Source organism: Meles meles, chromosome 8 (assembly GCF_922984935.1).
Source record: "Meles meles chromosome 8, mMelMel3.1 paternal haplotype, whole genome shotgun sequence".
Lineage (NCBI taxonomy): Eukaryota > Metazoa > Chordata > Mammalia > Carnivora > Mustelidae > Meles > Meles meles.
The window spans coordinates 109,694,023-109,720,894 of NC_060073.1; positions in this window are offsets into that span (position 1 = coordinate 109,694,023).

The window sequence follows — 26,872 nt, forward strand, 5'->3', positions numbered from 1 at the left end:
GGGAGCAGGGCCTTACCCGTCGGGGTTGGAGGAAGCCCCCGGGGCACGCTGAAGTCTGGCGACCACGGTGGTGACGGGGAAACGGTCTCTGCTCTCAGGTCGCTCCCGGCTTCGCTCACCTTACGGAACGATCACGGAACAGCGCTGTGGCAGCGCCTGGGAAGTCAGGGGTGGTTTCCCGGCCCAGCAGGCAGGGTCCGCCTTAACCGTCGCTCCTCTGACCCTGCCCCTCATTGCACCCCTCTCTGCGGTAGTCTCATCTCTCCCCTGCGCCCGCGCCCTCACATGATGCTCTTTTCTGTGGAACGAGCTGCGACAGATGTGACAGCATCTGGCGTAATATTTGCTCGATAAATCCACCCGACTTCCATTTCCCTTGTTGTGGACTTCATCGGGGGGCGACGCGGCTCCTGAGCCCTTCACTCCGCCGGATTCTCACCTTTGTTCAAGGCCTAATGCAGGGCTCCCCTGCCACGAAGTGTCCCCGACATCCTCTGCCCTTGCTTCTCCTTTCCCCGAGTCTCTGAGCACGGCAGCGTCTGACTCATACGGCCCAGTCCTAGATCCCGCCGAGGCATTTTGTCCTGCATTTTTCCCCTAAAATTCCTCATTCGTGACAATCTTTGCAGCTCTTATTACCATCTGAAATTGCCTTATTATTCTGTTTTCCTTTTAAAAAGATTTTATTTATTTATTTGAGAGCGAGAGAGAGAAGGAGGGGCTGGGGGAGGGGCAGAAGGAGAAGCAGCAGCAGGCTCCCCACTGAGCAGGGCTCCAGCCTCCGGGCTCGATTCCAGGACCCTGAGATCATGACCTGAGCCGAAATTAAGAGTCTGACACCTAACCCACTGAGCCACCCACCCTTGTAAACGCTATTCTTGTGGAACAGCTCAGGGCAGAGAGGCTCCTGATCTGACGGAAAGAGTACAGGGAAACGATCTACTGGATTCCCGGCTTCTCTGGCTGCCTGGGCAAGTCCTCCACACTGAGTCAGACTTCAGTTTTCCACCTGTGAAATGGTGCTCAGAGCCACCCACGTCTGAAAGGTCATAAATATTTAAGTAAAAATGGATGTGATAGAATTAAGTTGTAAAGTTGCCAGGGAAATGAATGCCAGTGCTTGAAAGTTATTGGTTCTTTAACACTCATGTATTAAATGCTCACGACACACTAGACCTGTCTCAGCCTCCGGACATCAAGTGGTGAAGACGTCTCTTCCTCCTCACTTTGCGATAGGAAGCACAAGGCAGAGTGAAGAAGGTGGGGACCGTGTGGGGAATGGGACCCTGTGTGGGTGGGCGGGCAGGGGCTGGGTCCGTAGCTCCCAGGTCCTTCAGTGTCCTCCGCGCCCCCAAGGATCCCAGCGTGTCCGCTTCTGGGGCTGCCCGCCACTCTCCTGCGTCTTCCTGGTGGGCTGGGGCTGGGAAGAGAGGGCAGATGGGGGCTCTGTGGGGTTTCCTGAGTTTGGTTTCATGGGGAAGAGGCCCATTGGAGAGCCTGGTTCTAGTGGCCATTAGCCCTCCCCGAGGGCCATCTCTCAGGCCTTGCCTCATTTTTTTTTTTTAATGTGGCAACTGCACTGTGACTCACTTAAATATCCCTCAGATTGTTTTCGTTATTAAAAGCAGGTGTCAGTTCTGTGTCTACATTAAGTCTCCTGAGCAGCTGGCTTAGTTGCAGATGTAAAGTTCCCTGTAGCCACGCCCATCCCTTCGAAACCAGGGGAGAGAGCGGTGGCTGGGGGTTAGGAAGAGCAGAGATCTGTTTGAGCACCGCCGTGTACCCCCTGTATTGCCTTCTTTCTCATAAGGACCTGTGTTTGACTCTGTCTTGCTAAGTGATGCTCTTGGAGTCCCTCTGGCCTGCATGGAAAGGGAATTCGTCATCTGCTTGTCTCTGATGAACTCATGTTCAGGGAACACGACAGCCAGGTGTAGTGGAAAGATCATCGAAGTGGAGGCAGGAGGCTATTCTCTGGCCAGTGGTGTTGGCCAAATCATGGAGCCTCCATGGACCTTGTATTCTCATCTGTCACATGAGCAGGAAGGATGACGGTGATCTCTTAAGTCCCTCCTGCCGTCAGGGTCGTGTATTATGGGAGGAGCCTCCAGATTTGTGTCATGCCCTAGGATTTTATGAAAACTGCCCACCTCTGCCTCAACACCTCTCCCTTCCTCTTCGCAAGGAGGAATTGCTTTGCACATCAGCATTGCCCCAGGAAGGATTAAATATTGCACAAAAGGTAAGAGATGATTGTTGTAGTGCCAATCCTGGCAGCCTATATGTAATGTTTTATGTCCTACATCTTTAAGAAAAATTCAAATAAAACACCATAAAGACAACCTCTGGAGACCGTGCAGTTGTAGACTTTATGGCTGGTCCAAATTTGGGTCTGTGTCAATGCCCCAACTCAAATGGCCACCTCTCCAGCCCAGTGCCCCTGAATAAGGTCATATTCTCCATCAACTGTCCCCGAAATGGTTCATCCCTGGTCGTTAAGGAATTTAACTCCATTTATCAAATAGCTACTGAATTCTTGTTACGTGTAAAACCTTAACATGCGTGCTAGAGACAATAAAAGAACAGAACCCTCTTTTCCTTGGAGACACGATTTTATATGGTGTCTCCTATGTGCTGATTTTCCAAAGGAATAATTGCGTTTTGAGCATCTCGACGTCTGAGCGTGTTGTGTTCATAGCAACGGCAATGACTACTCTCCTAGTTCACACACAACTGTGTGCCTGACGTCACGACCAGCGCTTTGTAGGTACTTCCTCTTCTCACCTGCACGACGATCCTATTCCAGAGACGTACCAGCGGAGGCCCAGGGACCTCAAGGAACTGAACCAAAGTCATAAAACCAGTAAGGACAGAACAGGGACTCCACCCAGGTCTGGCTGTGTCTATTACCCGCGGCATCTGTCATGGGAAGAGTCTGCTTTGTGTGAAGTTGACAGTCCCGAGAGATTAGTTGAGTAATTGAGGGAGCAAAGAGTGAGGGCTGGAAGGATAAGCAAGTGGAAGAACTTTGGGGCAGACCCCGTGGGGCTTGAGGGAGATACGGGCTGTCCCATATCGCCTCACTGAATGGGGCCCAGGCCCTGTAGTTGGGTAATGGTCTTCGGGGCCCCTTTAAGTTCTAGTCTTTGCTCTCACCTCAGAAGCGTCTCCACGCCCCCCTCCCAGCACAGATTCATCCGTATCTCCTTTTTTATTTGAGTGGAGCCTCTGCTTTGCGTCAACCAGATTTTTTTTTCCCCCATTTTGTCTTTACTCTACCTCTACCCCAAGTCTGTTTCCAGCCACGCCACTATGCAGTCCATCTCCTGGCCTGAGACCCGGAGACAACATCTGAGGCTGGTGTCCTCGGAGTTATGTACTTAATTTCCTTTCCAGATGCCTCAAGCGCGGATCAGCCAGAGGAGCAGGGAGACGGCCTGAGTTTGTGCCCTCAGCCCCGTCCCGGCACCCTTGCACTCACTCTCAGGCTCTGCCAAGCTGAGGAGGGACCCAGTCAGGGACAGCCCCTCGGCTGGGCCCTCCAAACTCAGGACAGCCTGGCTCCAGGCCTCTAGATGTCGGCCTCTGGAGAGTCACTGAGGGAGGATTGCCTCTGGGGGCTGGCTGGCCAGGAAGTCTGTGAACTCACAACAGACCATGCTAGAAAATCCATGGCCCGGTCTTGGCCTTTTCAGCCCTGCCTCGTGCCTTGTACTACTTCCGTGTTTGCATCAAGAGCCCAGTTCCTTCAGGCCTCTTCAGCCTCTCTGCAACCTCAGGCCTGCCTCGGGCTGAAAGTCTCATTCCCCAGGAAATGCTGGGGCTGTCCTGGATGGAGATGGACCGAGGAGGGGGCAGGGCCGGGACCAGGACAAGTTGGTCCGAGAGCAGGGAGGAATCAGGGCACCTCTCAGAGGGTGAGGTCCTGCTGGGGGCCCGGAACTGCAGGCTGACCCAGGCAGGCCTGGTCTCGAGGCCAGCTGAGGGGGAGAAGGGCAGGAGGGAATGTGATTTATTGAGAACTTGCTACCACGGGCCCCTCTCCTTGATTTATCCTTTGATCGCTGCAGTTCTCTCCTCGGTGGGGTTTGACTACTCCCGTCTTCCAGATGAGGAACCTGGGGCTCAGAGAGGCGAAGTGACTCTGCTGTGTTCTCACAGTGAGTGCTGTTGTTGAACTGGAGCCCAGATGTTTCTGACTTCCGAGCCCATGCTCCTTCCCCAGGAGGGGGCATTTCACTCCCCGATCTTTTCATTCCTTGTGTGGACGCCATTGCTTCCCTCCTGCTTCTTTGCCGCCTCCCTGTCCCTGGCTCAGGCCCCGGGTTTCGAGGGTAAGAAGGCCAATCCCGTGTTGCGTGTGTGCATGTGCGTGTGTGTGCTCACATCCAACACACCTGTGCGGAGCGGGAAGCAGGCAGAGGAAGGGGAGGTTCTGGGGTCAGCAGAGAGGCTCCCTCCTCACCGCCCCCGCTACTGTTGCTGCTCAACTCCTCCCCCACTTCAGGCTGTCCCCAGGCTCCCCTGGGGCTTTGGGGTCCGGTTTGTTACTGTGTTGTAGGCTCTTGTCTCTTTCCCCAACAGGTGGAACGGGATGAAAACCAACTGTATTTTACTGAATTCTCCCTTCATCTGCATGCTAAAAAAGCTTTAGGGTTGGGGGAAGGCTCTTCTAGAAACACCCTGCGTTTCCCTTTCTGCTGCTCCTAGGAAATCATTTAAGATGGAAATTAGAGCCCATTATCGCACATTTAATTACCCATCCAATGAATGGCATATTTAATGGAAATGGCAAAATCCTCCAATATGCGTAAGATTTCTAGTTCATGCATCTCCAGACATGTTGCAAAATAATTCATTAACGAGAGATGTGAGCTGCTGGGGCTGCCTCAGGGGAAAAGCGGGGCCAAGGCATGGGGCCAAGGAGGTGTGAGCCAATTAGCTGACATCCCTGCCCCTGGGGGGCTGAGGTAATATCAAATTCACTCCTACTGTGCTCAGAGGCGCAGCTCTGCACCCCCATGCAGGGGTGAGGCAGGGAGGCCAGCCTGGGGGCCTCTGGGGTCGGTGCAGGCTGGTCCTTGGTTGAGTTCCTATACACGGCAGCCCCAGGCCCTATGCAGAAACAGCTGAGGGGTGGAGGGGAGAGCTTCAGAAATGGCAGGCAGAAGGGAACCGCCTCTGAGGCAGCTGATGGGGGGCAGTCTCTATCCTCCTTCTCTCCTTCCAATCCTCTAGCTATGGCCTCTCTGGCTTTGGCTCCAGGCTGTTGTTTTATTTTTAGGGATGTTTGTTCATTCACTCAACCTGCCAACATTTATGGAACATCTGCTATTTGTGGAAAATCTGTTTGTTAATTCAACCATGCAAACAACCAACCTTCTTATTAAATACCTATTATTCATTCATTTCCTTATTCATTCATTTGTTTTAAGCAATGAACTCTCCAGCCAACATATATTTGAATAGCTACTGATTTACTTATTCATGCAACCAGTCAGCAACAAAGTACCTGTTGGAGCATCCATACCTCTATTCATCCATCCAACCCACCAACGAACCAACAACCAACCAACAGTCAATAAATGAATTCACTATTTATTGAATGTTAAATGCATATTCATTCATGCAGCCCACAGACATATACTAAACATCTACCATATACCAGGCATTGTGTAGGCACCAGGGAAACCAAGATCAAGACACAGTTCTTGTTTTCAGGGAGCTTAGAGCGAAGTATTATTAAGGTAACGCTGATTCAGCATTGACTATATATGCTGTGCTGCATGCTTTACACGTATTAACTTATTTGCTATAAAAGGTACCCTGAAGGATCAGGCTTAGAGAGGTTGAATAAATTTCTCAGTGTTAGACAATTTTTGAGTTAATAGAGTTTTGGGTTTGAACTCAGATTTGAAAGTGTGTGCTCCTAACCACAGCACTACCCGCCTAGGCGGGGTAGGAAGCCAGGTTTACATTGCCCAGTCCTGTAGATGGAGGGGTTAGCATTTGATTGGATCTTAAAGAAGGCATAGGAATCTGTGAGCTCAGAGAAGGAAGACGAGACACCTTGAGCAGGACAGTGTTGAGAACTAGGGAATGCAGACATACAAGATATAGTTGCTACCCTCCAGGGGCTTTAACTACATAGGGGAAGTGGTAGACAGACACAGATGACTTCCCCACAAGGAATGGTGGGGATGGATGGCCAGTGTGGGATGGCATGTGATAAATCCCACAAGATCCACACATGACATCTGCAGGAGCAGAAGGAAAGAGGAATCCTTCCAGCGGGAGGTGATCAGAGATGTTGGATGGAGGAGACAGAGCTCAGGACAGACTTTCAATTAAGGCTGAGCAGGATCTCCTAAAACAGAGCTGGGGCTGGGAAGAACATTCCAGCAGGTGGAATGGCATGCGAAAATGAAAAGCACTAGAAAAGAAGTGATTCTAACTGACTCCCCTTTCAGACTCAAGTATGTGATCAGTGAGGTGAAGAAGAGTCTGGAAAGACGAGAGTGTTCAACTAGGGAGACAAAGCTCAGGTTAGTAGGCAGTGGGCAGCCACTGAAGGTTTTGAGAAAGGAAGAGTGCGAATTATTCAGTGTTCGTCCCCTTGTTTGTGTGTGCAACAAGCTGCCTCGCCCACCTTCTGTGGTGGTCACCTTCTGTGATGGTCACCTTCTGTGGTGGCCACCTTCTGTGGTGGTCACCTTCTGGCGAGGTTCTGTCAGAAGGAGCACTGTCAGCCACCCCAGCCAGTCGGGAAACATGTTCCCTGCTCTGCTCTTGCTAGTCAGAGCTGTGTCACCCCAGAAATCTATATTTTTAGCCTTCACTCTGGGTAATTTTAGTGCTCTGGTAGGCCTGGGAATCATTGATCCATATACTGTTGACCAATCACTTGGAACCCAAATAATATTCTTATTCATATTTTACAGTTGAGAAAACCAAGGCTCAGAAGGGTTGTGATGTGTCCAATGTTACCAACTTTTTTTTTTTTTAAATATTTTATTTATTTGACAGAGAGAAATCACAACTAGGCAGAGAGGCAGGCAGAGAGAGAGGAGGAAGCAGGTTCCCTGCGGAGCAGAGAGCCCGATGTGGGGCTCGATCCCAGGACCCTGGGATCATGACCTGAGCCGAAGGCAGAGGCTTTAACCCACTGAGCCACCCAGGCGCCCCAATGTTACCAACTTTTAAGCAGAGAGCCGGGGGGCACCTGGGGAGCTCAGTCAATTAAGTGTCCAACTCTTGATTTCTGCTCAGGTCATGATCTCAGGGTTGTGAGATTGAGCCTGGTGTCAGGCTCCATGCTGGGTGCAGAGTCTATTTGATTCTCTCTCTCCCCCTGCCCATCCCCCACTCATGCTCGCGCTCTCTCTCTCTGTCTCTCTCCCTCTCTCAATAAATAACAACAACAACAAAAGAGTTGAGACTAAAATCTACATTTCTGATTCTATATTCAGCTTCTTGGGAGAACGAAAACCCAGGTAAAAGAGCTTCACAATAATTGAGTCATGCTATTTTCTCAAACTTGTTGCCTCGGGTCTTTGCATTGCCAAATGTTGGCCACCTGGACTGGTATTGGCTGCACACAGTGCTCTGTGGTCCCCAGCTAATCGTAATCTCGTAGTCCAGTGGCTGCACCTGGTTTGGACTTGCATGTCTTCTCTCTCCAACTATCTCTAAACTTTTAAAGATGGACAGTATGGAATAGTGGTTGGTGCCTGGTTTCTGGAATCTTCTATCTCTTCCACTCCATAGTCTCACTCACCCCCTCACTCAACCCCTGTATCTCATCATCTACTGGATGCTGAATGGCTTCATTTATGAGACTCTAGGACATCATGTGCTGACCACTCCCCCCCATCTATGGATGGTGAGTAACTTGTTAATAACTTGTTAATAACTGCTCAGTAAATACTAGCCATTTTCTTATTAGGGTGGGTAAGAGGGAGATGAGCCAGCCAACGGACAGAGATAATTTCTGGGGCAAGGAAAGAGCCCTGAGGGTAGGGTATATTTTATATCTAGTGGAGGCCAGAAAAGACCATTGTTGCATACGTTTCATGTGCCAGGTACTTAATGACACTGTCCAACTTAATCTTCACAACAGTCTGATGACTTGTGTGTCTATTTTTATTTTACTGAAATAAACTGAAGTTCAGAAAGGTGGAGTAAAATTCTCTACATCCCTCAACTCAAGGCGGCAAAGCCAGGACTTGAATTCACATCTGTGTGACTCGGGAGTCCATGCCCCATCTGTCATAGCCACGGCTTCTGGCATAAGGAGGCAGAGATGAAAGACCCAAGACAGAGGACCACAGCTAGACAACAGGGTCTCAGGCTACAAGATATGCCCGAGGATCTCAGCTCCATTTTTAGATCGCGGGTGACTCCCTCTGTCCCATCTGCTCCTGCCTTCCCACTTGCTGGTTTCACCGGAGAGGCCCTGGGTAATGACTCAGCTGGGATCCTGGGTAATGACTCAGCTGGGAACCATCCAGCCTCATCTTCCAGACCTATTGGGAAAGCCCGCTGAGGTAGATAATGGCTTTTGAAATGTAATTTAACTTAATATGCTGTTGTATTGTTACTAATGTAAACCCATTGTGTGTGTCTCCGAGACAGCCAATTCTAGAAACTTTCATAAAGAGTATGTCTAAGCTAAGGCAACTGTTACTTTTCTGAACAAACGGGATGGGGTTTAAGCCATCCGGCCAGGACCGGCATTTGAGGTGTCAGTGACTGTAGAGATTCCAGGCTTCCAAGAAACTGTCAGGAAAAAGGTCCCCATTATCCTCGTACAAGTAGCACAGGGATGGATCCTGAGGGTCCCTTTGCTCTCATGCCTCATCTCCAGCCTTCCAGCATGTCATGGGGGAACAAGGCTGTCAACGTTGGCACGCGGACTGCTGTGTGCACATGGGCTGCATTCTTCATGTTAATCAAACGACGTCTCAGTAAAAAGCAAAAAGGCCTTGTAATAAGCATTCTTCAGTGTAAGTCACTAGAAGGGGTCTTGCAACCGATTGCTGGCATCTGGGGACACTGAGTCAAGTCACAATTCAACCCTCATCTGACTGGTAGACAGAGAAAATGCTTAAAATACACACGGGTAGGGGCTCCACTTACCTTCTTTCCAATTTCTGACATTAATCTCCCCTCCTCTTCCCTCCTACACCAAAGCTGTCACCAAGGGGTTCCACTGGGTTCCCTGCGGAGAGCCACCCTCCCTCCTCCTCCCTGTCACTCAAGCCACACTTCAACAGGCCCTGCACTCAGGAAGCAAGTGTGTGACCCGTTTTCCAGGAGAGTATCTGCCCTGTCATCTGGGCTGTAGACCCCTGTACTCTGGGATTTCTGAGGGTCACACCCTGAATCTCATAGCACCTTGCTTGAAATCCTCAGTTTTTTTAAAGATTTTTATTTTTATTTATTTGACATAGAGAGAGAGATCACAAGTAGGTAGAGAGGCAGGCAGAGAGAGGGGGGAAGCAGACTCCCTGCTAAGCAGAGAGCCCGATGCGGGACTCAATCCCAGGACTCTGGGATCATGACCTGAGCCGAAGGCAGAGGCTTAACCCACTGAACCACCCAGGTGCCCCGAAATCCTCATTTTTTAAAAAAAGGTTTTATTTACTTCTTTGAGAGAGAGAGCACAAGCAGCGGGAGATGCTGGCTGAAGGAGAAAAAGACTCCCTGCCGTGCAGGGTGCCTGACGCGGGACTCAATCTCAGGACCCTGGGATCATGGTCTGAGCTGAAGGCAGACGCTTAACTGGCAGACTGAGTCACCCAGGCACATGAAATCCTCATTTTTTCATATGATGGTGGGAAAAAAATATCAATCTGTATATCTGGCGTTAAGAAATTCTTCTTTTAAGTATGTTAGCCTGGAGAGGTCTTTCCTCTGGGACTTGGAGGTCAAGGGCCTTTAGTGCTGTTGTGTGCTGTGGGGCACTTGGAGTGTGTGTGTGTGTCTATATGGAGTTACTAGAGCAGGTAAGAAATGCCGGATGGATGAAGGGAACATCTCTGTGTCCTCAGGGTGAGCTCACAGACTGGAGAGAGCACTGGGTCTAGGAGTTTAGGCTTCTCGTTGCCACTGGCCTTGTGGGACTAGGTGATCAGAAGGAGAACTAAATACCGTAGCCTTTGCGGAGGCCAGCTTGTAGTTCTGCTGTGATATTCGAGAACTTCTCATCTTCCATCACTCCATCCTCCCAGCCATATACTTTTTCCAAAATGGCCAATAACATTATATTTGGAGAGTGCAAACTTTGATGAAGGTTACAAGACTCTTCACCCCAGCCCTGTCTCCTCTCCGGCCTTTGTCTCCTGACCTCTGCTCCATGCTCTACACCCAGTTGAACCAGATACATTCTCGCCTCCCAGCTGTAGTGCATGTTGTTACCACCCCCAACACACACCCTCTTCACTTTGACTCCTTTACCAGGTTCTTCTTCCACTCACCCTTCAGGCTTGAACTGAGATATCATTTCCTCCAGGAAGCCTGTCCTTACATCCTCCCCATTGCCCTGTCTGAGTAAACGCCCCTCCTTGTCTGTGCCTCCTTTGCTCTTGAATCTACTCCATGAGGGCACCTGTCACCCTACAGCGGAAGCCATGAGTGTCCTCTCATATTGACCGGGTTGTTCATGATCTGTGTCCCTGGTTCTGTGCCTTCCTCTTGGGGCTATCCAGCTGGCTGAAGCGTCTCAGAGGGTGAGAGCCCTAAAGGGACTGCTTCTACCCATGAAGGGAGTCTCAGATATTGATCTATGATGGGTTTGGGTATTACAGGGATTAGGAGGTTAGGAGATAGGGGATGTGTAATGATTAATTTTATGTGTCAACTTGACTGGGCTAAGGGATGCCTGGACAGCTGGTAGAACATTTTTTCCAGGTGTGTCTGGGAAGGTGCCTGGGGAAGAGATTAGCAGTTGAATGGGTGGACTGAGTAAGGAAAATGACTGTCACTGACACAGGTGGGCATCCTTGCATCTCTTGAGGGCTCGAACAGAACAAAAGGGTGGAGAAAGGGTGGATTCATTCTCTTTACTTGAACTGAGACATGCATCTTCTCCTGCCCTTGGACATCAGTGTTCCTGGTTCTCAGACCAAGACTTTCCCCTTCAGCACCCATTGCACAGGCCTTTAGATTTGCACTGAATTACCCCACTGGCTTTCCCACTTCTCCAGGTGACACAAAGCAGACCATGGGACTTTTTGGTCTTCATAACCACATTAGTCATTTCCTATAATTATCTCCTCTTAAATATGTCTGTGTAGATCCTACTGGTCCTGTTTCTCTGGAGAACCCTGACTAATATAGGGGGAATACATATTCTTCCTTTTGCGCATCTCCTGGGTCTGGTGTCGTGGCCAATCTAACCTTCCCTGGGCTCTGCATTTAGGTGGGGTAGAGTTATCAGAGAGCCCATATTTAGCTGTTATGGAAGTTTAGGCTTCCTTCCTGCTGGGGAATAGTGTGAAAGCCGGAAATCCTAGAGAGGAATTTGGGGCATTTGGGATTGTGCAGAGGGAGGCAGACAATCTCACTGCCTGATGGCCTGTGTTTGTTGGTAAATGCTCTGTCTCATTCCATGTTTCCTGGGCCCTGGAGCTTTTCTCTCCCGTCCAGGTGGAATTCCAAAACCTGTTGGAGCAGAGAATCCTGGGACAGAAGCGAGAACACGTTACAGGTTTTTATGGCAGAGTGATCCCTGGAATTTTAATTACCTATCTTCACACTATTATGTATTTACATATCCTAATGACGAGATTACACATTTCAATTAGCATGTAATTATGAGTTCTATTACTTAAAGAAAAATACTTGGGGATAATTACACAATTATGAAGTACAATTAGAAAATGACATATAATTAAATTTAGAAAAGCTTTCGAAACACTCCTCCTACCCTCCCATCCCGCCGCCTGTACAAGAGACGTCTTGTACTTATTCTCTCTCTCTTTCTCCTCTTCTAGTACAAGTCCATGCAGTCTACTCCAAGGTGAGCAAGGGGCCCAGTGACGTTGTAATCTGGGAGGCAAGTCCTTACTACCTCTTGGGGGTCAAGGTGGAAGCTCTATCTGAGGTTGTGGAATCATGGGGGCATTTTTTCAGGATGTAGGGAGCAGTTGTCCACAATTCCTGGCTGGAGATCTGCTGGGAGTGTAGAAAGTGAGGGAGCAGAGTGGGATGGGCAGTTCCAGGGACTGGAAATGTTGCCCAGAGGCTGAGCCATTGACGGTGGCAGAAACTCATAGGGTATCAGAAGTCATGTCTTCATGCCTATAGCATTTTACCACTTTGGAAACACTTCCCTCATTCAGTCCTCTGAAGCATCTGATGAGGCAAGAAGACAGATTAAGGTTCTTATTTCCCTTTTGGGATTCCTTTCTTTGAACTCACTTTCCCAGTTTTTCTCTTTGGTTCTTGGATTTCCCTTCTCCATCTTCTTCACTGCTTCTTTTTCTACTTGGCTCACAGATTACGTGTTATTTTTCTCCAGCGGTCCGTCCTCTCTTCTCTTTCTTTTTCTCTCCTTGGCAATTGAAATGGGGTGGAAGGAGCAGGCTAAAGATCCCAAGCCCTCAATTCCAGGTTCCTGCCATGAGAGTGGGCAAGCCCGCTGGAACTGAAGGTTTCAGGAAGGTTGCCCAGAAGGCCCCACGTGGGGCTTGGCCTGGCGCAGCCTCTTCACGGTGTCCACTCACAACACCCCTGTTGGCAGAGCTGGCAGCAGGCAGGACCCCTGGGAAAGGCGTTGAGAGCACTGATAGCTGCTCACGTTCAGGCCACGTGCTCCCCAGGCATGTCCTGGAGCACCCCCAGCAGCCCTGCCCTGAAACTATGCTGACTGTGGGCAGGAGAGAGGGCGGGTCTCTCGGGATTGTGCCGGTGGTGGTGGAGCAGTGTGGAGAGGGTCTCCAAACAGCTTTCATGAACACAGATTCAACCTGCTGTGATGGGGTGCAGTTGCCTGGAAAACAGTGGAATGTTGAACCAAGCCCCAGCCTGCGCGCAGGCTATAGGAGGGAGCCCGTCTGTATGCAGGAAGGCTGGGGGGCGGGGCTTGCTTTCCTTCCTGGCTTTGGAGAGAGTGAGGACATTCCCTTCAGATGTGGGTTCTAGAGAGCCTTGGACCTTGCAGGCCTCACGCTCACTCCCATAATGACTCCCCTCGTCTTCTGCCTCCTATCTTCTGCTATTTTTTTTACACTATCTTTTTTTAAATTTTTTATTTTTTTTTTTACCAATTGCTGTCGCACCACTGCTGAGCATGTCAAAGATAATGAAGAACCCAAGGTCAAGGTGCTGCTTTTAAGAGAAATGATTCTAAATTGCAGATAAGGGGTGCCTGGGTGGCTCAGTGGGCTAAAGCCTCTGCCTTCGGCTCAGGTTATGATCCCAGGGTTCTGGGATCGAGCCCCGCATCGGGCTCCCTGCTCCGAGGGGAGCCTGCTTCCTCCTCTCTCTCTGCCTGCCTCTCTGCCTACTTGTGATCTCTGTCTGTCAAATAAATGAATAAAATCTTTTAAAAAAATGCTTTAAATTGCAGATCTAATACCATTTGCTCCCCATCTCCATTTTGTTCCTCCTCCCCCCACCCTCACTTAAGACTATCTAGACACCTTTGGGAGAATGTCTACACTCCTTAAGGCATCTGTAATCCACCACCCAGCCTTGCCTCCCGCCCTGTGCCTCCTGCTTCCTTTCTGCTCCAGCCACAGACCTTCTTTCAGTGTCATAGAATGTGGCCACTGTCTCTGTATCTGTCCGCCATGCCCTGCCTCTCCCTCCTCCTTGTAACGTCCTTCTCTACCTCCAGTTCTCAGGTTAGACATGACTTCCTCTAGGACCCCCTCCTGCCTTGGACATCAGACCTTCCTCCTTCTCTGTGCAGCTCAACACTTCAACTTGTGTGTCTCCAAGAAAATCAATCAGATGTTTTATGATCCCAAATGGTATTTTTATCTTCCTGTGGAACATTTCCACTCGGAGAGGGGCTGCTGTTGCCCCTGACACACATTAGGGCTGAATGAATGAAGGACTGGAAACCTCTCCAGTCTGGAGCCGTCTGGGCTTTTAAGAGAGCCAAGCAGTCCTGACTACTAACACCTGTATTTCCCCCTGGGGTGGCTCTTAGAGTCCATGTCCCCTGCCTTTGCCGTTGGCTTCTGATCTCTCCTACGCGGAACCATCATGCTGCCGGAGGGAACCCTAGCCTCGTCAGGGGTTCCTGGAAACTCTGAAACTGAGGTTCTTTGTTTGGCCTCTCAGTTTTTGTGAGAGCAGGGCAGCCCTGGGGAAGGCATTTCTTCTCGGCTTCCGAAGAATGGCTCCCAGAGACACCTCAGGGCCGGCTTATCACAGAACAACTCACTGGATTATTTTCCCCTCACTTGATATTTTTCTACTTCCTACAGTCAATGAAACATTTTCAAGACTGCTGCCAGTCTTAGGAGAGAGTGACCTGTGGCCTCCCCATTGTTGCCCTGCCGGCCGGGCTTTGAGCAGGTCGGGCGACTTGGGGCTGCTGGCTCTACAGCTCACGGACCTGCAGGAGTTGGGGGTGGGTGGAAAGTGCCTGCTCCCCTGAGCACGATTGGAAAAGAAAACTTGGTTGTTATTCTGTTGAAGACTAAGGTGATCGGCCACTGCAGAAATGTCAAAGCCAGCCCATGAGGGAGGTAGGGAAGGTGGTCCTAGGATCCGAGTCCTTTGAAGCAGTTGGTCCCTGGAATCCGCAGTGCTGGCCTTGCCCCTGGCCTTGAGGTTCTTGAGGCTAGCACACCGGCTAGGTTTTGGTTCCAGGCCCCCGCAGGCAGCAGGATTACTGTGTGCTTGGTTTTGAACGGAACAGTCTAGTGTTTGAGTTTGATGTCTGCTGGAAAAAATACCTTACATAGGTTTGTCTTTTTTTTTTTTTCTTTTTCAAATTCAGTATGGATTTTATTATAGCATGAAGTGATTTCAGTGCACAAGACCGGCGTCTTTGAATACCAGAATATAAGCTGCAGTAGTAATGGTGGTTGACTTGCTTTCCATCTCTGTCTTTTTGGTTTGGTTTGGTGTGCCCATTATGTGTGTATGTGTGTGTATATATATATTTTAATCAAGCATGACCAAGTATTTATTTTTGGTTGAGAACCATCTGCCGCCTCCCACAGGGAAGGCACAGAGACCCATAGAAAGTTCTTTCTCCTCATACTCACTTCCTGACTGGTCATGGGATGGGTGAATAGTAACCTTTGGAATCAGGCTTTTGTGGTGCTTTGCTAAGAATGTTGGAGTCCTCGGTGTGTCTTCATTAAATAATCATAAAGTTAATTACTGGCGGGGAAACAGGAGCTGGGGAAAGGAGTTAAGAATTCCACTCTGAGTCCTTCAGGGGGGAGGGGAGAACTCAGTGGGTGGGAGTAAGAAGATGAGATATCCCTGAGCAGGAAAGTGAGGTCAAGTGGGGTCTTGCAAGAGAGGTGGTGGTTTTCCGGCTTGACAACTTCAATTCTGTGGCTAGAATTAGGGACCTTCAAGGTCAAGCTGTCCATACCAGGGAGGACAAGGGTGTGGGGGGGAGAGCAGCTAGAAGGCACACAGGTACGTAGTGAAGGCTACAGAAAGCTGACAATCTCTGCGGGCTTGCCAGTGGGGTGGGAGACAGATGGCTTCGAGGAAGCCTCAAACTGTAGCATAGGGTTTGGTGGAGAGGCAGAAGGGAACAGGGCTTTTCGGGATGAGGAAATGGGTTGCTTCCCATCAACATCTGGGCTTCTGAAGTTCTGGGCTTTTCTAGAAAAGATAAGGACACCTTTTTGCTGGTGGCAACTTGGAAAGTTTTCTTAAGTAAGATTAAGGGACTTTGCCAGGAAGAGTAAAACGACTTCTTCAGGTGGGCTCTAAGGGATATATTTAGACCTGGGTTTATACAGATGACAGGCATCTCTTACTGTCATAATGTATGTATGTCAGAAGGCGTAGGGGGTTGAATGGTGGCCTGCCAATTTGACCTTAGTTGGAAAAATGGCCTCTGCAGGTATAACAAGTTGCCCCAGCTTTCCCACTGGGTCCTTTTTCTCTTCAAGAAGTACTCAGAGGTAACGTGATGCCGCCAGTTTTGTTTTTGTTTTTCAACATTTCCTTAGCAATTCGGGGTCTCTTCTGATTCCATACAAATTTTAGGATTATTTGCTCCAGCTCTTTGAAAAATACCGGTGGAATTTTGATCGGAATAGCATTAAAAGTATAGATTGCTCTAGGCAGTATAGACATTTTAACAATGTTTATTCTTCCAATCCAAGAGCATGGAACAGTCTTCCATCTTTTTGTGTCTTCTTCAATTTCTTTCATGAGTGTTCTGTAGTTCCTCGAGTACAGGTCCTTTACCTCTTTGGTTAGGTTTATTCCCAGGTATCTTATGGTTCTTGGTGCTATAGTAAATGGAATCGATTCCCTAATTTCCCTTTCTGTATTTTCATTGTTAGTGTATAAGAAAGCCACTGATTTCTGTACATTGACTTTGTATCCTGCCACGTTACTGAATTGCTGTATGAGTTCTAGTAGTTTGGGGGTGGAGTCTTTGGGGTTTTCCATATAAAGAATCATGTCATCTGCGAAGAGAGAGAGTTTGACTTCTTCCTTGCCAATTTGGATACATTTTATTTCTCTTTGTTGTCTGATTGCCGTTGCTAGAACTTCTAATACTATGTTGAACAAGAGTGGTGAGAGTGGGCATCCTTGTCGTGTTCCTGATCTCAACAGGAAGGCTGCAAGCTTTTTCCCATTGAGGATGATATTTGCTGTGGGTCTTTCATAGATAGATTTTATGAAGTTCAGGAATGTTCCCTCCATCCCTATACTTTGAAGCGTTTTCATCAGGAACGGATGCTGGATTTTATCAAATGCTTTTTCTGCGTCAATTGAGAGGACCATTTGGTTCTCCTCTCTTCTCTTATTGATTTGCTCTATCACATTGATTGATTTGCAAATGTTGAACCAAACTTGCAACCCAGGGATGAATCCCACCTGGTCATGGTGGATAATCTTTTTAATGTGCTGCTGGATCCTGTTTGCTAGGATCTTGTTGAGAATCTTTGCATCCATATTCATCAGTGATATTGGTCTGAAATTCTCCTTTTTGGTAGGGTCTTTGCCTGGTTTGGGGATCAGGGTAATGCTGGCTTCATAAAAAGAGTCTGGAAGTTTTCCTTCTGCTTCAATTTTTTGGAACAGCTTCAGGAGAATTGGTGTTATTTCTTCTTTGAAAGTTTGGTAGAATTCCCCAGGGAATCTGTCAGGTCCTGGGCTCTTGTTTTTTGGAAGTTTTTTGATCACTGCTTCAATCTCGTTACTAGATATCGGTCTATTCAGGTTGTCAATTTCTTCCTGGTTCAATTTTGGGAGTTTGTAGTTTTTCCAGGAACGCATCCATTTCATCTAGGTGGCTTAGCTTATTGGCATATAACTGTTGGTAATAATTTCTGATGATTGTTTCTATTTCCTTGGTGTTAGTTGTTATAAGGAAGATGTGGTACATATACACAATGGAGTATTATGCCTCCATCAGAAAGGATGAATACCCAACTTTTGTAGCAACATGGAAGAGATTATGCTGAGCGAAATAAGTCAAGCAGAGAGAGTCAAGTATCATATGGTCTCACTTATTTGTGGAGCATAACAAATAACATGGAGGACATGGGGAGATGGAGAGGAGAGGGAATTGAGGGAAACTGGAAGGGGAGATGAACCATAAGAGACGATGGACTCTGAAAAACAACCAGAGGGTTTTGAAGTGGTGGGGGGGGAGGTTGAGGAACCAGGTGGTGGGTAATAGGGAGGGCACGTACTGCATGGAGCACTGGGTGTGATGCAATGCCAAAACAATGAACACTGTTATGCTGTAAATAAACAAAAAAAAAAAAAAAAAAAAAAAAAAAAAAAAGAAGTACTCAGAGGGCTCCAGCATGGGGAGGTAAGTGTCCTGTTGATGGTTCCTCTAGGTCCCAGATCTCTTTTCAATTTGAGTATGAAAAAACTCAAATAAATTTAACTCTAAAGATTTATTCCAACATCCTGGAAGTTTGATTCAGACAGGGAGTAAGAAACTCACTGAATTCTTCAAAGTGTTTGTTCCCCAATGAGCCATTTTCCATATTCTGTGGGTCCACATGCTGGACAGGTGTTTGAATAAAATGACCTGACATTCTAAGAGCAAAGTGCTGTGTGGTCTCTGCCTTCCTTGTCGAAGCCCGCTTATAAAAACCTCTGGGAAATACAGTGATCTTGCAACATGAGGTTTATTCAACCTGCTGAGAAAGGGGGAACCTCACGTTCACAGAGTTTCAGTAATGGCTAAAAAGGAGGAAGTTAGTGGGCTTTTGTGATAGGGTGGTTGCAGGGGAGAAGTTAGTGAGTGAGGATTGGTCCGAATTTGCAAATAATTGAATTCTCTGTGGTCTTGTCTTTGGAGCTTGAGTTCATATTGTTAATCACTTTCATGATCTTATGGAGCCCATGGGTCTGCAGGAGCTGGTTTGATCTTAGTTTATGTTGTAAGACAGGGTTGCAAACAACTGATCTATTTTGTGAGTCAGGACATTTTACAGCTCATGGGTTCAGTCTTATTTCTTACCTCTCAACACAGGAGAATATGTTTTCCAAAGAGCTGTTGTTTCTTTGATTCAGTCCAGGAAGAAATCCATGATGGAGGCCAGAAGGAATGCTTGTTCCCAATGGAAAAATGGTAGAGTTCCTCCCACTCTACCAGAAGTAGTCTGAATCTTCTTGCTGAATCTGGGACCTCCAAGGACCTGGCTTCCCCCACCCACCAGTCACTACCATCACTCCCCACTTCCACAGTCATGGTCCAGCCTCTGTGACCATCACACTACCACCCCAGCCCATATTAGTCCCACCTGCATCACCATCTCACCATTGCAACCAGAGCCACGTCGTAAGCAAACACTGGATGCCAGGAACTGTGCTATGTGGGTTGCTAACCATAGTTTTGTTCAATCGCCACTGCGGCTTTGAACATGGATTAGTGGTTCTAGACTAGAAAGATACTGATGGATCCTTGCCCAGACATGCTGAGTCAGCAGTTCTTGCACGCGAGCTCAGGAATCTGTATTTTAAAAATATTGCATTGATGACTTGGATGCGTACGTAACATTCAAGAACACAGATGTAAACACTTTTATTCTTATTTTACAGATGGGCCAAAGGACAGGGGATTAAGAAATGATTTCCCCCGTGATCCCAAGAATGGCTCTATGTGAGAAGAGTTTGGGAAATGGTCTTACAGGTCAAGGAAAAAGAATAGCTTCTGTTTGGTGACCCACTGTTCATCTCGTTTTATGGAGAGGGAAACTGACGTTCAGAAAGTTTAAGTAAATTGCCTACGTGCACACAGCTCACAAGGGCTGAGCCAGGATTCAGAGGCAGAGCTGCCTGATGCCAGGTGCTGGGCTTTCTCCCGAATGCAATCCCGGTGCCTGCAGGAAGTTCTCTCAGGCTGGCCCAGGCATTGGTTCTATGAACACATCACTCATGTTCCCGCTTCTCCACCAGTGGGAACATGGTTTCTGGCCAAAAATGACCCCCCTGCTGTCCCAGGCTTTATGAACAAAGCAGCTCATCACCACCTCTGTCCTCTTCCACAACCCCCTCCAGTACCGCTGTCAGGCTTGTCCTTCTCCCTGGCACCCAAGGTTTCAGACTTTAATATTGTGTCTCATTCTTCAACTCGATTCAGCTATCACTTCTAGTCTGTCTTTTTTCCCAGTGTATTTCTTTCCTTTGTCTTTCTCCAGTTCCACTGTGATTGTTCTAGTCCTCATGCTCTCAGAATCCTTATGTATCTCTGAAACTGGCCTTATTGACACCTCCAGTTTCTTCTTCATGCCATCTCCTGTGAGAGAATAGAAAAATCCATGTTGATCTCTGCCCCTGGATCCTGACACGGAGCCCCCCCCAGACCTTCTAAATTCCTAACGGATAAGAGCGCTAAGCGCATCTTCTGTTGTAATGAGGTGACTCTGGGTGGGCTCCTGGATGAGGGCTGGTCACCGGAAAGGCCCAGCCATGACTAGAAGCTTGGCACTTTCATCCCTGTCCCCCATTCTCTAGGGAAGGGCGAGGGTCTGGAAATGAAGGTAATAGTTGACGGTGCCTGCATGAGGAAGTCTCTGTAAAAATCCCAATAGTATGGGGGACCAGGGGCTTCCAGGTTGGTGAACACAACCGGGTGCTGAGAGGATGAGGCACCGCAACTCCACGAGGACAGAGGCTACTGCTCTCTGGACCTCCCAGTCTCCTATGTATCTCTCCTCCTGGCTGTTCAAAGGCTGAATCCTTTGTTGTATCCTTTAATAAAGGGGTAGAATGTAGGGCAGTGTTTCTCTATAAGCTGCTCTAGGAAATTAATTGAATCTGAGGAGGGGGATCCTGGGAACCTCTGAGTGACAGCTAGCGATTGCAAGCACCGATGGCAGCCTGGGCTTGTGCAACCTGAAGCGGGCGGAAGGGCAGTCTCGTAGGACGGAATCCTTAACCTGTGGGATCTGAGGCTGCCTCCAGGTAGATAGTGTCAGAATTCAGTGAAATCGTGGGACACTCAGCTGGTGTACGGAGAATTGCTTGGTTGGAGCCCTTCTGCCACCTCCGCCCCCCACCCCCCACCACCACCTTCCACCACGCCCACCTCACATATCAGGGGGCAGGAAAATTGAGTGTGGTAGTTGTGCAGGTGTGAAGGAAACACACAGGAAGAAAGGACTGAATTTTTCCCAGTATATCTACCCTGCGCTCAATGAAAGATTTATCCTCCAAAAATACTTTGGCTTTTTGTCATTCCTGGCTCTAGAAACCCAGTCAAGCCCAACCTGCTCGTCATGGGCCCTCCCGAAGGGGGCTCCACTGAGTCTGCAGGGTCATGGCAAAATAACAAATGATAACCCGCTTCCGTTAAAAATTATTGTATAAGCAGACAGCTAAACAGTTTTGACAACCACTTCCTATTTTGACTTTTACTGAAACATTAGCAGATTGCCTTCAACATAATGTCAGTGTTGATAAAAATCAGAGTGAATTTGGGCAGAGACACTTGATCTAATTTCATAGAACACAAACAACTTCTAATATATATTTAGTTTCTTTTCCTGGAAATAAAGTGCTCTCTATGTAATTATGATTTTTGTAATTTTCAATATCCAACTCTCAAAAGTATCTTTTAATATGCACTCTTTGCAATTTCGAGAAACGGTTGCTTTTTACTTTATATTCCACTTGAGATAAGATTTCTAAGTTAGCACAGTTTATCCAGTTACGTATATAAAATGGGGCCATTAATTCCAACAACAAATATATAGTCAGCATTTGTGAAAAGAAGAATCTTTGGCTGTTTCTTGAAGTGTTTAAATACTGGATATATTACAATCCTTCCCCCCAGCCCTTGAAAATAATTACTTGTTGTATTACATTGGCAATTCTCTAACTTTAGATATGATTTTCATCTCTGTTGAAATGTAGAACTTTAATTTACCAGTTGAGAAACTCATTTAAATACGTAGTGTAAAAACCAACATGACTTTAAGCATTCTTTTCTGGCAAAAGTCCATTCTGTGCATTAGAATAGCTCTGACTAATATACAAGCAATTACTTTCACTTTCTCTTATCTCAAATGTTCAGAAGACCTTACCTTTTTGGTTTGTTGGGCTGGATTCCAGCTGGCATGATATGATAGTAGAGCTATCTAGCCATCGTACGATAGCCACTATAATAATCCTTCAAGCTCAGTGGCCCACCAACATAAAACTTTATGTTGATGGGTTTGGGTTATGCTATTGGGCATCTCCCCTTCAAGCAGTGACTCGGGCCCATCCAGGCCCCTTCTGTGTTGTGGTTCTTCCAGATGTGGTTCTTTCAGATGGAATTTGGTGTGGGATTTGCTGGGAGCCAGGTCTGGAGGTGGTACGCATCCCTTTCTCCTATCCCCTATTACCAGAACTCTGTCACTTGGCCAGTCTGTGACAAGGGGTCTGGGAAACGGTGAGGTACACACAGATTTGGATGAGGTCTACCAGCTCCTAAAATGGGCTGACAGACTCGCCCACAGAGAACCTGGAAGCCTTGGGAACTAGGTTGGGAATTTCCATTTTCTGTGTCTTCATTAGAAGATAGAACTCCCTGTTCTGTCTTCTAATAGGAGGCCAGAAACTTGAATGGCCTCTCTGATCTGCAGCCCATGGGCCCCGGTGAGGTCTCCCTTTAGGTTTCTGCCAAACTTTTAAAACATTTGATTAGCTAACACAAAACTTGTGAACAGGAAGAATAGTAGGGCAGAGCATTTGTGCTAAGAGGCTTGGATCAGTGAATAAGTTAATATTTAGTTATTTACCATTGAGTGAATTAATGGTGTCATTTTGGACCCTTCAGGTTTCAACGCACCGAAGCTGCTCCCTAACTTCAAAGTGTATAAGAATCAGCTGGGTGCCTTGTCCAGGTAGAGATCCTGATTTAGTCAGGCCCAAGAGCCTGCATTTTAGCAAGCTTCTAGGTCATCCCCATGGTGCTGGTCCGAGGAGAACACTGAGCAGCAAGGCACCCAAGTAGAACATAAAACAGGGTGTTCTAAGAGATCATTGACGTAAAAAAAATAATTGTGAATGTTCTTGACTCGCCAGAGAGAGAGAGAGAGTGTGTGTGTGTGTGTGTGCACGCACGCATGAACACACGCAGGTGGTGGGGAGCAGAGCGAGCGAGAATCTTAAGCAGGTTCCACACCCAGCATGGAACCTGATGTGGGAGCCGAAATCAAGAGTCAGACACTTGACCAACTGAGCCACGCAGGCACGCTTTTTTTTTTTTTAATATTTTATTTATTTATTTGACAGAGAGAGAGATCACAAGTAGGCAGAGAGGCAGGTAGAGAGAGAGGGAGAAACAGGCTCCCCACTGAGCAGAGAGCCCGATGCGGGGCTCGATCCCAGGACCCTGAGATCATGACCTGAGCCGAAGGCAGAGGCTTAAACCACTGAGCCACCCAGGCGCCCCCAGGCACGCTTTTGACTCACATTCAATGTCAGTATTTGTGTGCGCACTGAGAGAGAGATACAGCTTAACCGAATGCATACGAACAAGCAAGTGGAGTTAGTAAGACTGGGGTATGAATCCCAGCATGGTCACTTGTTGGCTTTGTTGAACTTGAGTGAGTCACTGAAAGCTCCAAGACTCTGATTCCGCTTCTGTGAAGAGCCATGAACTGTACCTGCATCCAGTGATGCGAGATTTAAATGAAAGTCTTAGTTGAGTCTCTGACACAGAGCTGGCAGCGAACAAGAGGAGGTTGTTACTCTCTGCTCACGCTGGCCAGCAGTGAAGCTATCATATGGCTGGCAGGCAGAAGAGTTTCTGGTCCTGGCCCTACATTAAAAAACATAAAACCCATCACGTGCCTAAGCAGGGTGTTGTCTGGTCCTCCAGACTAAGACAACTGAGTCAACTTCATCCAACACCAGAACCCAGCATTCTGTCTTGGGTTCTGGGACAGATTTTGACTGAAGCAACCTTTGGGCTTGTCTCATTCAGCCTGGGAGTCACATGAATGTTTCATGCACTGTATTTACTGACTGCTGTCTCTCTGGACACAGTCACCAGAGCCCCCTTTCTGGAACCACATGGAATAAGCTTATTGCTTTGTTTGTAAGACCCGCATGTATAAAACCCTGTGGGTTTTATAATCCACTTGTCCAATTTTAAAAAATTCATTTTTGATTTTGAAAGCAATATGAAGATATATTTTCCTTACACACACACACAAGAGCATTACTGAAAAGGCTTGTTTCTTCCCATCCCAGTTCCCTGTCCCCCTAAAGGAAAATGGTTATGAGTTTGACACCTCTCTCTCTCTCTCCAATTTTCAAGATAACTGTTTGCAGTCTGAAATCCTTCAAATGCTTAAAGGTGTGTGTTACAAATGTAAGGGTTTGTGCTATCATTTGCTTCTCTTCAATCTAAAGTCACTTTCTAGGCAATCTCATTTACACATGCAGTTTCCACTCTACTACTGATACCTTCAGAATTTGTATCTGGAGCCCAGATTGCTCTCTTGAGCTCTAGAACTATAATTCCAAGTCTTTCATTTCCATCGAGAAATCCCTCAGGTGCTTCAAACCCAACTTGTCTAAATCTAAAATTACAGGATTCCGTCTAAACCCATTCCTCCTTCTGGTTTTCCTCTCACAACTGGATCACCCAGTCACCCATGCCAAAAGGAAATCGAAGCAATCACCCCCTCAATACAGTTGACTATATACAAATTAACTGTTCTAACGGATTAGACAGTGTTCAAAAAGCAAAAGTCCTAAGATATAGGTGACTTCTATTAAATTAATGTTAAAGTAATGATACCCAGGGTTAGAAAGGATGGGGAGACACATGGCATTGAAAATTGATGCACTCCTTTAGGAGGGTGATTTGGCAAGTGTGGCAAGTGCCATACATGTTCTCATTTATTTTATTTGATCTAGTCATTTCTTTTCCAGAATTCTAGCCTAAGGAAATAATCCAGAACTTAAGGGAAATTATATTCATATGGATATCTACCTTGGTGTTATTAATAAGAGAGAAAAAAGGAACATTTTTTATTAAGAACAACATTGATCAAGTGCTCACTATCTATTAGGTTCTAGACGAAGCACTTTACATCTGTTAGTTCATTTTGTCCTTACAGCAAACCCTTGAGTTAAATGCTATCAGACTGACGTTGGCAAGTGGAAAAGTAATGTTTAATGAGTTGAAGCGTCTTGCACCAGGTCCCACAGCTATGAGGTTACGTGTTGAGATCTGAAGCCAGGTCAGTCTTCACAGGCTGAGCTCTTAACTGCTGTGGTCAACGTGAGTAGATGAGGTCATCAACGTGAGTAGATGAGGTCATCAGTGTGAGTAGATGAGGTCATCAACATGAGTAGATGAGGTCATCCACCTAACGAAGCATCACGCTGCTAGTAGAGATGGATATACAGACCATGTGGCAGCATAGAAAGATAATTCCTTCATTGACTCAATGTATATTTGCTGTCAGATACAGCCATTTGCTGAATGAATACAATATTAAGCAAACCAAGTGGAAAAAGGCATACATGTCAACTATGTAGGAAAAACACCAGAAGAAGGTACAATACATCATTAACCCTACTCATATTAAATTATGGTAATGGTAAAATTACTGATTTTTTTCCTCTAATTTTTCTACTTTTAATAATGAGTACTATCACACTTGGCATTTAAAAAAATCTTTTTTTTTTATTTATTTATTTGTCAGAGAGAAAGACAGAGAGAGAAAGATCACAAGTAGGCAGAGAGGTAGGCAGAGGCAGAGGGAGAGGCAGGCTCCCTGCCGAGCAAGGAGCCCGATATGGGACTTGATCCCAGGATGCTGGGATCATGACCTGAGCCGAAGGCAGCCGCTTAACCAACTGAGCCACTCAGGTGTCCTTTTTATTATGGGAAATTTCAAACGTGTACAAAAGTAGAAGAGTATTACGAGCAGCCGCAGACCCATCCTCCTGCTTTACCAATAATTACCTTACAGTTAGTTAGTCTCATTGCATAATATCCCCAGTCCTATGGCTCTATCCTTCAATTATTTCCAAGCGAATCCTGGAGATCCTACTACTTTATTCATAAATATTCTGTTTGTATATTTAAACAACGAGCAGTCTGTAAAAATAACTGTAACACCATTTCCTAAATTATGAATAATTCCTTCCTATAACTGGGTATCCACTTAGTGTTTGAATCTATCCTATTGTGTCCTTATTTATTTGTTTTTATGGTTCTTTCAAATCAAGTCTAAATAAGGTCCATAGCTTGCAATTACTTGATATGTTTTAAAATCTTTTTTCATTGCTAGGTTTCCTCCTCCTCTTTTTCCCTCCTTTGTAATTTATCTGTTGTCCAAACAGGGCAGTTTCTTTGTAGAATTAGTTTCCTATTTTCAGGATTTTGTTGATTGCGTGTTCATGGTGTCATTTACCTTGTTTCTCTGCCACCTGTATCTACGGAATTTAGTAGCTAAATATAAAGTCTTGGTCAGATTCAGAGTCAACACCCAATGTGAGCTTGAACTCATGACCCTGAGATCAAGAGTCTCATGCCTTACTGACCAAGCTAGTCAGGGACACCTACGGTCAATATTTTTATGTAAGGATGTTGTATAATTTTATTAGAAGGCATATAACATCTGGTTAGCTGTTGTTTTGTATTCTTAGTGTTATTATATTGGTGGGTATTGCTTCAATCTGTCCTATATATATATATATATATATATATATATATACACACACACACACACACACATACATACATATATATATAATATAGTAATATGTAAAATATAACTCAAGCCACGTAAGTAATTTTTAATTTTCTAGTAGCTATATTTTATTTTATTTTTATCTATTTATTTTTTTAAAGATTATATTTATTTACTTGACAGAGAGAAAGAGATCAGAAGTAGGCAGAGAGACAGGCAGAGAGAGAGGGAGAAGCAGGCTCCCCACTGAGCAGAGAGCCCGATGTGGGGCTGGATCCCAGGACCCTGAGATCATGACCTGAGCCGAAGGCAGAAGCTTAACCCAATGAGCCATCCAGGCATTCCTCTAGTAGCTATATATTAAAAAAATAAAATGAAACAGGTAAAATTAATTTTAATAATATATCTTATTTAATCCAATATATTTCAAAAATTATCATTTCAACATGAAATCAATATAAACATTACTAATGAATTATTTTACATTCTTTTCAAATACAGGGTCTTTGAAATTCAGTGTGAGTCTATGCTTAAAGCACATG